Source organism: Pyxicephalus adspersus, chromosome 6 (genome assembly GCF_032062135.1).
Source record: "Pyxicephalus adspersus chromosome 6, UCB_Pads_2.0, whole genome shotgun sequence".
In the NCBI taxonomy this organism is placed as follows: Eukaryota; Metazoa; Chordata; class Amphibia; order Anura; family Pyxicephalidae; genus Pyxicephalus; species Pyxicephalus adspersus.
In genome coordinates, this window is record NC_092863.1 from 33,841,975 (window position 1) to 33,854,132 (window position 12,158).

A 12,158-nucleotide genomic window follows, 5' to 3' on the forward strand; every position below is an offset into this window, starting at 1 on the left:
AATGGATATGTGGCGCATTCTGCACCCCACTACCAAGGACTATACCTTTTTCTCCCAACCGCACAACATGTATTCTCGCATTGACTACATCCTGGCGAGTCATTCTATACTCGATTGGTGTCCTATTGCTTCTATAGAGTCCTGCCTCTGGTCCGACCACTCTTCAGTGTCCCTCTCACTTCAGATTCCCCATATGGGCCCTAGAGAATGGACATGGAGATGCAATGACACTTTGTTTAAAGACTCTCTCTGTGCAAAAGCAGTTCTCGATGCGATAACCAATTTTATTGGAGATCACATCTCTGACCCCACTCCCCTTCCTATGCAGTGGGAGGCAATGAAAGCGGTTGTTCGAGGGGTTCTAATACAACAAGGCACTAGCCTTAAAAAGATCAGATCACAGGATATAGCATGTACATCCGATAAAATCCGCTCCTTGGAACGCCTGCATAAACAAAACATGGCCCCTGCTGTATTTTTAGAATTGACTGCTGCTAGAACCCATCTTTTGAAACTGTATGATCTGGCTCACCAACGCCACAGGGATCTTTTCCGTAAATTGATCTACCAATATGGGGATAAATGTGGCAGACTGCTGGCGAGGGGTCTTCACCCCCGCACATCCACCACATATATTCCGTCCATATGTGCTCCTGATGGCAGGTTGACATCTATCCCCAAATAGATTTTGCAAACTTTTCATAAATATTATGCAGAGTTTTATCAAATATGCCCTGCTTCAGCTACTCCTTCCTCTCTACAGGAATATTTAACTAAAACAGCCCTTCCAACATTAGATTCCGAGGTGATCTCACAATTAGATTCCCCGTTTACGGAGGAGGAGGTCTCTGCTGCGCTGGTCCAGATGGATTCACAAAAGCTCCACGCTCTTAATCTTGTCCCTTTCATGACCAAAGTGTTCTCCTCCGTTTCTGCTGATACGCCGTTTCCATCACAAAGTTTAGAAGCGCATATTACGGTTCTTCCCAAGCCTGGCAAAGACCATACGGTTTGCTCTAATTATAGACCTATATCATTGATTAATGTGGATGCAAAAATGTTTTCTAAGTTGATTGCCAATAGGTTGTCCCCACATATGCCCTTGTTGATCCAAAAGGATCAAACAGGGTTTATTTATGGAAGGGAAGCCAGGGAAAGTACTATTAAGACTCTCCTGCTGACCCAATTAGCTAAATCTTCAGGCACCCTTGCGTGCTTACTGTCAATAGACACTAAAAAAGCCATTGACAGGGCTAGTTGGCAGTTTATGTATTCAGCGTTACGTCAGGTGGGCCTGGGCCCCTGCATGGTCTCTAGAATTGTGGCATTGTACTCTTCACCCAGAGCTCGGCTGCAGGTTAACGGCTCTCTGTCCGATTCTTTTTAAATCAAGAATGGCACAAGACAGGGGTGCCCACTCTCCCCTTTACTCTATGCCCTAATTATGGAACATATGGCTGTGGCTTTGCGCCACAATCCAGATGTAAAAAGGGATCCAGGTGGGTGATACACAATATAAAATCTCTTTATACGCGGATGACTTCCTGATGTATATAACATTCCCTCATACCTTCCATCCTGAGGGAACTTGATGAATTTGGTATACATAGTAATTTCAAGGTCAACTTTTCCAAATCTGAAATTCTACTAAATACTACTAAATTGTACTGATGCCATTAAGTATTTGGGTGTAAAGGTTCCATCGGATCCCTCCAAATTGTTCTCACTTAATTATTCCTCAATGTACAGTAAACTTCATTCTGACCTTCAGAAATATGACTCCCTGCCTCTTTTGTGGTTTGCCCGTATAAACACTCTTAAGATGGATATAATCCCCAGACTGTTATATCTTTTTCAATCGGTTCCCATATTCTTGCCAACCGCATATCTTCGTAAGATACATAGGTTATTTTTAAAATTTATATGGCAACAGAAGCGCCCTAGACTGGCATTTAGTACCCTGTCCAAGGCCAAAAATAGAGGAGGGGCAGGGGCCCTGGATGTTATTTCCTATTATAGGGCTTCGGTTTTTTGTGCGTTTGATAGACTGGTTTCACAACAGGGAGCTGAAGGAATAGGTACGGCTGGAAGACTGTTTATCTCCAGTTAGCCTCCGATCCCTGCCATGGGTGGACTGGTCGTTGATACAGCCGGCCCATCCTCTACCTCCACTTACATTAGATTTACTACACAATTGTGATATCCTCCTCAGAGCAGGCAAAATGTCGACGAATCCAGTGCCCATGACACCGCTATTTGATAATCCAGCGTTCCCCCCGGCAATGCCGTTTCTATCTTGGTCCGCCTCGGACAGCCGTCATTTTAGGAGTATATTACATAATGGACGGGTTCCCCCACTGGCCTCCCTGGATCTTCCAAACAGAAGCAAGTTGCTATCTTGGCTTTCATACAGGCAACTGACATCATTTTTAGCTTCATTTACCGATTTATCCTCCCTATATAGACGTTTGACGGTATTTGAGCAGTTGATTAGCTCGCCTGATCGCCCCTCCCATGTTGTGTCCAGGTTGTACGAGCTAATTGCCCAGAACTCTGAGCCCTCTGCACCTAGATACACTAGATATTGGGAGAGGGAATTGCCTGGACTCATTACTGCGCATGACTGGGAAAAATCTTTTATCCTAACACATAAATTGGCCTTAACCTGTAAAGCTCAAGGGATTACAAAATTCCATACAGGTGGTATTATTGCCCTGTGGACCTGGATAGAATTTCCCCTACACAATCTGATCGTTGCTGGCGATGACACTTACAAAAGGGGACAATGCTTCATATATGGTGGGAGTGTCCACTTATATCTCGCTTCTGGGACACGATTATTCAGATATATAATGACAGTACTGGGTCCACCATAACCAATACTCCCAAAATAGCTCTTTTATCCATGATTCCGGGTTCGCTCAAAACTGTCAAGGGTGGGATTCTACGTCATTTTCTTACCGCAGCAAGGGCCACTATTCCGAGATTATGGAAGCAATCTGCTGCTCCTTCTATAGCTAATTGGGTCTCCGAACTTGAAAAAATCCGTCATATGGAGATGTTGGTTCCAGAAGTATTGATAGATTGGTACAATTTAAAATTACCTGGTCCACCTGGGATTGGTTTAAAGAATCTCCCCGATTCCATACATATTTTATTTAGTGTCCTGGCTTACAAGATGGAACACAACCCCGGTATTGAGGGTTATTATATATCTTTTTATTCTTGTATCTAGTTACATTCCCCATCCCCCTCCCCCCCCTTCTCCCCTGGGCTGTTTTGTTATATGTGTTTGTTTTTGTTTTTATTTTATCTGTTGTCTAAGAATATGGGTTTACACCCTGTGCCATATGCTTCCGCTACCAGATATGTAGCTGTTTTTGTACAGGTTTAATATGTGCTATACGGTCCCCTTAGGACTATCATGTTTTTTGTTTTAACTTTCTGGGTATATGCAGCTTTCTGGTAATATACTTCTGTTAATAGGAAGCCTACATTAGGTTTGTCCCACATTCGGAGCTAATAGGTTGCACAGGGTGATAGAAACACCTTTCAAGGTGCCATTTAAGACAATATATCTCCCTTCTGCATCAATTATGGAATGGGACAGTGTAAATTTGAGTAGAGTAGAATTTGGAGGGTAGAGTTTAGAAGCGAAGGTAAATGAGCCCGAACTATCAAAGTGAGTCTCTTGCAGGAAGATAACTTCCGGAGACATACGTTAAAATTCTATCAGGGCCAATTTCCGCTTTGTGTTGAGTTCAACCCCTTAACACTAAAAGATAATCTCCTGGCAGTCATTGAATCCAATAGAGAACCAGTATGCAACCACCAATTCCATCAGTAGAGAACCCTTGTGAGATCTTGCAAAAAACTACCCAAGACCAGTCACAGCCCAATCACATTCAGTGGGGGGGGGGCGACAAAGGGTCAACCTGGCAGCCCATAACATAGGGAAGCAAAACAGAAAACCCAACAAAAGAAATGAACCAGTAGATCTGTGGTCCCCAAGTGGAAGATCTAACACCAGCTGGTCTCTGCCACTTACAACAGGGGATCAGGGAACAAATTTGCCTGGCGGATGAACACATCCTCCCAAAGGGGCAGTAGACCCGAAGGGCCACAAGATAGAAACCAAGAAACCACACAAAAAACATCTTAGTGTCGGCTAGCACAATCAGGATCACAGCACTGGGGTGGACCTGAGACCCCACCCAGATATAACTAAGTGCGGCTCCAAGCCCCCCCAGGGCAGCCAAGCAACCTGGGCTTTTTAGCAGCAAGGCATAATAGCATTATAAACAGAGCAATAGGGCAACACAGCGACAATATCATCATGACAATTGTGAAAATATAAGTAGGCAGGATAACATCTCAAAGAAACTGCCTGCTTCTTTAGTGACGCAGCTCAGAAGGTCAAGCAGTTGGAGGCATAGGTTCCCGAGGGCTGCCCCTGGATCTCTTCCTGGAAACCATCTGCCATGGGGGAGAGCGTGGGCACAGAGGATCCTCATGCTCCCGTCCCGGGAGTCCCAGGCAGTCTATACCCAGATGTCTGCAGAAGGAAGGTAGGTCCCCCGGAAATCGTAGTATGGACGTTTTCCCATCACGGCGAGCCGAGAGGCTAAATGGAAATCCCCATCTATACGGAATACGGTGGTCCCTAAGGACAGTCAACAATAGCTGTAGTAAGTGGCGCTGTTGTAAGGTATGCCATGATAGGTCCTGATATAGCTGAAGAGGAGCCCCGTCAAACTCAAGGTTGCGCATATTCCTGGCAGTGGCCATGATTTCGTCTTTCAATTCAGCATCCTCTAAATGGCATATAACATCACGGGGTCTGCTTGCCGTGCCAGGTTGCCTGGAGCTTTTTATCTCACAAGGAGTTGGGCGCCCTAGAACCCGATTAAAAAATGCTTGCAAGACCAGGTTGAGGTCATTATCTTGAGTTGCTTCAGGGAGACCCCGAACTCTGATATTATTCCTCCGGGTTTTATTGTCCAAATCCTCTATAAGACGATAAAGCTCCCCTAATTTCTGATCACTTTCCCCAGCTTTATGTGAGAGGGCTGTATTGTCCTCTTTGGTCCGATGGACATTTTCATCCAAATCATCCACTCTACCGGCTAGAGATTGCAAGTCAGTGTGCAGGGCCGCAGTTTCAGCGCCACATGTCGCTTGAAATTCTGTGACTAATTTCTGGAAGTCCTCTTTGGTAGGTAGAGATTGTAGATATTGTTGCCAAGGGGGATTGGGGTACACTTCTTTAGGAGGGTGCCCCTTCTTCCCCCTCTTGTAGGGGTCCAACAATGCCTTAGCTCTGGGGGTACGATCTTCTATCATGGCATCTATGGGAAATGCTGAGGGCCCATCTGAAAAGGAGACCTTTGAAGCATATAAGGGGGAGCAGATGCTGGAAACCCCTTGGACCCCCCTGCAGGAGTGCTATGGGCAGGAAAGGAGACCCCCTGTCTGAAGGCTGCAGGTACCGTCTCTCCCAGGGATGCACATGGGGAGTTTGATGGCTGTGCTGCGTCTCCATGGGGAGAAGCTGTAGGGGAAGGGTTTCCCTCTGTAGGGCCCTGGATCGTGGGAGGGGGAAGGCGATGGATCCCTCCTGCTGCTTAGGTGAGTATCTGACTGTGGTCCCCGGCTTGCAGGTTCCAGGATCTGTTCCCGATCTCCTTGTTGCCAGGTGTGAGGAGAGGGAGTCGGCGCCATCTTGGAAGCTGAGGAGGGAGCTGATGAGGGATCCATGATTAAAGCCCGTATAGGAGGCTGGTAAGGAAACTGCTGTGATGCCGGGGTGAGGGGAAACCTCCCCACTCTTACCTTGCATTGTTTGCCCATGGATGGGTGAATACAAGCCCAAGAATCGGTGGATTGCAGTCAGCGCCAGCAGAGCACAGGAATCATCCTGCCAAGCCACGCCCAGATGCCAAATTTTTTAATGTATTTGTCTTCATTTCTTACATCATGTTCACAGATAGCTTGCTTTTCTGTTTCCATAGCTGAATGTTCTATTGTCCCTGCATTTCAATGACAAAGTATTCTTGAATGAATACCTGTAAAACAATGTGATTCCCAATATTTCTAGACAACATTGGTAAGCAATCCGTGGATGTAATGTAATATTGGATTTTGATATTTTCCTTTTAATACTCAGTATGGCTGGCCATTTGGTATATTTGAAAGAATTTAAAATGTGGTTAATACACCTATGGATAATTCAACATTTCTTTATTTGGTGTATTGCAATTTGCACATCATCACTGCTTTTCTCATCTAATCATTCTGATCTGATATTACCCACAAAACTTTTCTGACATAATCATCAGTCCAAGCTCCAAAATAAAAGCCCCAACCTTCCTAAGCACTAAATTTTTGTCAACCTCAGATACTTTTAGAGCTGGCACATTGGATAGGGACAGTAAAGGAAAATGAGCGTGCCATGTTTAAGGACTAGACTTGACTTCTGTCTGATTTTCATTTCTTTTCTTTACTATGTAGAGAAGCAGTAGCAAAGCCCTTGGCTGTAGGAAGTAATAACACAATCTAGTATATTATCTCAAAGTGTTTTACAATGATACAACAGATGATACATTAATAGTGTAGCCAACTAGCAATAGTCAAAATGTTTATTCTACCAAAAATGTTGTATCTTTTCTGTTCTATAGTGATTCCTCTGTCCAAAAAGTTTATCGCTGAATTACAGGCTATACTTTTGTCATTTATTTGGAATAAAAAATGACCTAGGTGTGCTTTCAACATATTGACCAGACACAAGCGGTTTGACGGAATGGGAATCCCAATCCTGTTGCAGTATTACGCGGCTTCAACGCTTTCTCAGATAACTTATTGGTGGCATCCTTCTCCACACAAGTTGTGGGTTGAGATGGAACAATTTTTTCCTTCTACGTTCAATCTATGGAATTTTCTAATGGCTATTAGACTGGGATATCCATACCCTATTCTCCTTATCCTTCTATACAAGCTACTCTCAAAATATGGGCTAACTCCTGCTTGCTGTTGTCTGACAATTTATCCAAGTATCAGAGTGCTGGAAATTTTTTCTCCACAGCTCTCTTTATTAAATTGGACAAACTGCGGCAACTCAGAATTCCGCTTGACTACTCACATGCAAAAATGGTCCAAGGAATTGGATAAGCATATTTCACCCAATTCATGGTATAAAGCTATTAACCTCTGTTGTGTCCAGTAATCAAGAAGGCAGGGTAACTTAAACCAGGTTTATTTACAGGATTTACCAACTATATACATGAGTAGTGTCTATCTAGTACATCTCCAGAGCAGAGCAGGACAGGAACCAACAACAACACCAATATAGATTGCCTTAAGGAGTAAACAACTAGAACAGTGACATCTACAGGCCAGATGGATGAACACCACATTTCCCCCTTGTACAAAAGCTTTTTTTTTTTTAATATGTAACAGAATGCAAGTGAAACTATAACACAAAACAGTACTATGCAAGTTAACTACATCACATAGTCCTTTGTCCATACAGGTGGTCTTCTGACTCTTTGAGTATGTCTGGACAGTTCTGGTACCTTATGTCCAGTTTGATCATCATCAGTAGTAATATGAAAATATCCTTCATCAAATGAAACATCTGAAAAGTCCTGCCTAACAGGTGCAAGATGACTGGCATTCCATATACGTCCATCAGACAGTTTATAGGTGTAAGGTCCTCGTTGCAGTACTCCAGGTTTCTTAACTCTAACTAGAGATCCAGGCTGAAAGTGAACTTCTCTAGCACTGCGTTTCAGATCAGTATATGCCTTACTTTTATCTTGCTGCACTTTAACAGTCTTAGCAATTGAGGCACTGGACATTGTGGAAGTTGTATGTCAGCAACATGAAGTTTAGTGCGCATATGTCTGCCATGTAGCAGTCTAGCTGGCGATGCTTGAGTAATTGCGTGTGCAGTTAGCCTGATAAAATGTAAGAACTCTGTAGTAAAGACTTTGCAAGATTTACCTGTAAGATTTGCAGTCTGAAGTCTGAAGAGCTTCTTTAAAGCTTCTGTTGAATCTCTCCATTTGCTTGGGGGTAATAGACAGAAGCTTTCCTATGCACAATATTTCTTTGCAGGAAAGATTCAAACTCAGATAATAAAAATTGGGGCCCATTGTCCGACACCAGTTCCTTTGGGATACCTTACCTGCTGAAAACTGTGGAGAGAAAAGTAATGACAGTAGCAGAGGTGACAGTTGAAACAAAGGCAATTTCTGGCCATTTACTGTAGTAATCTATTAATGTTATAGCAAAGCGACAGTCCACAGGGGCCACTGAAAAAGGCGCTCTTAGAGACTCTGGAACCAGCAAACAATGAGATCCACGGACAACATAATCATCAACTAAAGACTATTCGTAGGACAGTGCTCAGTTTAGTTGCTGAATTTGGCCATTTGTTTTGTGGAATGTCTCTTAATTGTGTTTGTACAGGCCATGATGCCACAAGTTCAACATCCACATCCTGTTCACTAGGAGCTGCAGGTAAGGGGAACCGTGACAATCAGCTGCAACATTCTGCAAACCTGGTTTGTATTGTATAGTGTAGTTGAAGTTTAAGTAGTCTTGCTGACCATCTGGCAATACACATACCTGCTCGTTCCAATCCCTTTGTGGTTAGCAGTGTGGTAAAAGGGCGATGGTCAGTCTGCAACATAAACTGTCAACCCCACAGGTATGTTCTCCATTTTTCTGTAGCCCAAATACTTCTCTCTTCTTTTTCAACAGTAGAATATTTACGTTTTGCCTCTGAAAGTGTTATGGATGCAAAAGCGACAGTTTTCTCTACCCGATCTGCATGGCATTGTGTAAGGACAGCACCCAGGCCATAGTCCAAAGCATCAGTGGTAACAATAGTAGGTAGAGAAGGATCAAACAATGCTAATGCTGGACTGTTCATGATGAACAGTGTCAAAACTATGCTGAGCAGTTTCTGACCAGACCAAGCTGGTATTTCCTCTTGGCAAAGCTCTCATCAGTTCCACAACTGAGGCATAATTTGGATAAATTTTGAATACCATGAAGTAAGGCCTAAGAAAGAACGCAGGGTCTGGAAATCAGATGGCGCAGGTGCCTGTTTCACAACTGTCACATGGTCAGGATCTGGCAAAAGTCCCTGTTGTGATATAATGTGACCCAGAAATGAAAGTTGTTTTTTTCTAAAACAGCATTTAGAAGTATTCATTTTCATTTCTGCATATTCAATGCGATTCAAAACAATGTGAAGGTACTTGTCATTAAGATCCAGAGTTTGGCCATATACAATGATGTCATCCACTGTACACCAGGTACATTACTGAGAATTAAACACATCAGTGTTTGAAAACAACTAGGTGCAGAAGCCAGGCCATAAGGTACACGTTTGAAACGGAACAAACCTTCATGATAATAAATGCAGTGAGATCTCTACTTTGCTCATCCAGCAAAACTTGAGTACAAAAGAAGTTAGCTCCTCTGAGTTCTGAAAAAACTTCCTCAATATGTGGCAAGGGGTGACTATCAATAATACCAGCTTTATTTGGTTCACGAAGGTCAACACACAGTCCTATACCTCCTGTTTTCTTCAGGGTCACCACAATAGAAACCCAGTCTGATGCATCAATTTTCTATCAGGTCTTGCTCTAGTAGTTTTTTAAGTTCTTGGGAAACAGCTTCTCTGACAGTTCTTGGGAAACAGCTTCGCCTTAATTTCTGATGCACTGGTTGGACATCTGGGCGCACTTTAATTTTGTGTTTTTTGCACAGCCCAGTGCGTTGTCAGTACGTGATGAAACACAGGTTGCAGGTTAGAATATGAAGCTGTTGTGATAAGGCCATCCACTAATTGTAGATTTAATGCAGCAAAAAGATCTCTGCCCAGTATAGCTGAGCCTTTCTTTACAATGAGGAATTCAGCTTGCACACTAGTTGATTGAAATGTAATAGTCACTGACAGGCAACCAAGCACAGGAATGGGGTCTCTTAGATAACTCACCAGCTTCAAAGTAGGCACAGTAAGTGATGTATTTGGAAAGTACTGGAAGTGGATATCCTCAGGTTGTATAGAAACAGCAGAACCTGTATCAAGCATCAGGGTAATAGAATGGCTCCAATTAGTAGTGAAAATGTCATTTATCCACACTTAAGACAGTACCTTCTGGAGAAGCAAATTCCTGAACGTGTCTAGCAGTGAAATTACGGCAGATTTTTACAAAGTGTCCGATTTTCTTACATTTGCCGCATTGTGAGTCCTTTGCAGAGCATAAAGCATAGTTAGCCATGTGCTGTGCGGAACCACACCTGAAGCAGTACTTGTTTTGTGTATGTACAGCTCTGCGCTGCAGTTCAGGCTTCATGTTACATGTCATGTTACACCCTTGTATTGAGCCTAAGTATATGTCTCAGGAGAAGCAGATTCTGAATTCACAGCCTGTACAGTACCACCCCTGGCTGAGGATTTTGGCCTCTACCACAGCAATTTAACTTTGACTTGATATTGTAATAGCCTTTGCAAGGCTTAAACCTTGTTTCAAAAGTAATCTCAAAGCACCAAAATCACAGGTACCCACCAGCTCTCTCAACGCTGCAATATAGAGTATTGTTGATTCGCCAGCATGCTGTCCACATTGCAGAAAGTATATAATTCTCAAACATCTGAGCAGAGCAGGACAGGAACCAACAACACCAATATAGATTGTCTTAAGGAGTAAACAACTAGAACAGTGACATCTACAGGCCAGAGGGATGAACACAACCTCCTGAGCGGTTCATTTCTGTCCAGTTTAATGTCTAAAAGCGGTACATTGTTTTTCATGAACATTTATTTTACAGTATATTAGTATGAGTATAATAAAGTTTGAAACACAAAATCATGTCAAATTAATAAATTAAATAAAAAAACTCAAAAAGACTCATCGGGTGCAGAGAACGCAGGAGGAAGGAAGAAGACACGAAGGACCATGGAGGATGCCAGCAGATCAGGTAAGCGGTTTATTTACTATTGTTTTCCATAGGTTTACCTACCCTGAGTGTGATTCGGGGTTACCGCTTCCAGCATTTTTTTTCTATCCGGACTCACACTTGGGGTTACCGCTGGGGAGGTTAAAGACACTTATAAAGCCACGAGATGTGAGAACCCTTGGAATCTCTATCAATATAATGTTAATCATTGGTACCTTACAAATGATCAAAATTCTGTACCAACCACTGCGCATTTTGTTGGGAGACATTGTGGCGATATAGGTTCACTTTTGCATTTATTGTGGTACTGTAAGTCTAAAAAATCCTACTGGATTTTGATATTTCAATTGATATCTACCCTTACACTCACTCAGGTATCTCCTTCGCCAGAACTGGCTATCTTACATATAAATATTGAGCAGTTCCCCGGTACTAGTAGGAAAATTGCCTTTTATATCTTATTGTTAGCAAAATTACATGCCACTAAATTGTGGAAGACAACTCAAAGTTCCTAGCTATATGGATGTTATTGCTGATTTGAATTTAAGTTGTACATATGGGCAGCTACTAGCCACCATATCCAAAGCTCTCTGTACCATTACATGTTAAATGAGTCTGTGAATGTTTTTGTATATTGTTGGAAATGTGAACCTGACTCAATTGGAAGACTGGTATCTTGCTTTGTTTTGTCTTTATCTTTGCATATTGTTTTTATTTTCTCTTCTCATTAGGACTTCTACTTTTTGTGTTGTTTCTTTATTCTTTGTAAAATATTGATGAAAAAATTCAATAAAAGTCCAACTAAAACATAAAAGTGTTGCCAACAATAGGGATTCTCTGTGTCACTCACAGGAAACTTCTTATCTTACCAGGTAAGTTACAGATACCTTACACAGTTGAAGCAGAAATACATTTATGGTGTGCCCTAGATTTGGGGTCCTTATAGAATATGGGGAAAGGTAACACCCCTGTAAAATTTTACTGGTATGTGGGACTCCATTTTTTTCACTTTCTGTTCTGAGATTGAATTTGGACAGGTTACCTGCTATCTAATATACACATACAGCAGCAGAAGCATAACTAGTAAGAGGCTTTTTATGAGATATTCCTGCACTTACTGTCTGGTAAAGTTTGATACACCATGAAAGGAAGTGAGAAAAACAAACCCAGAAAGATTATTTTTT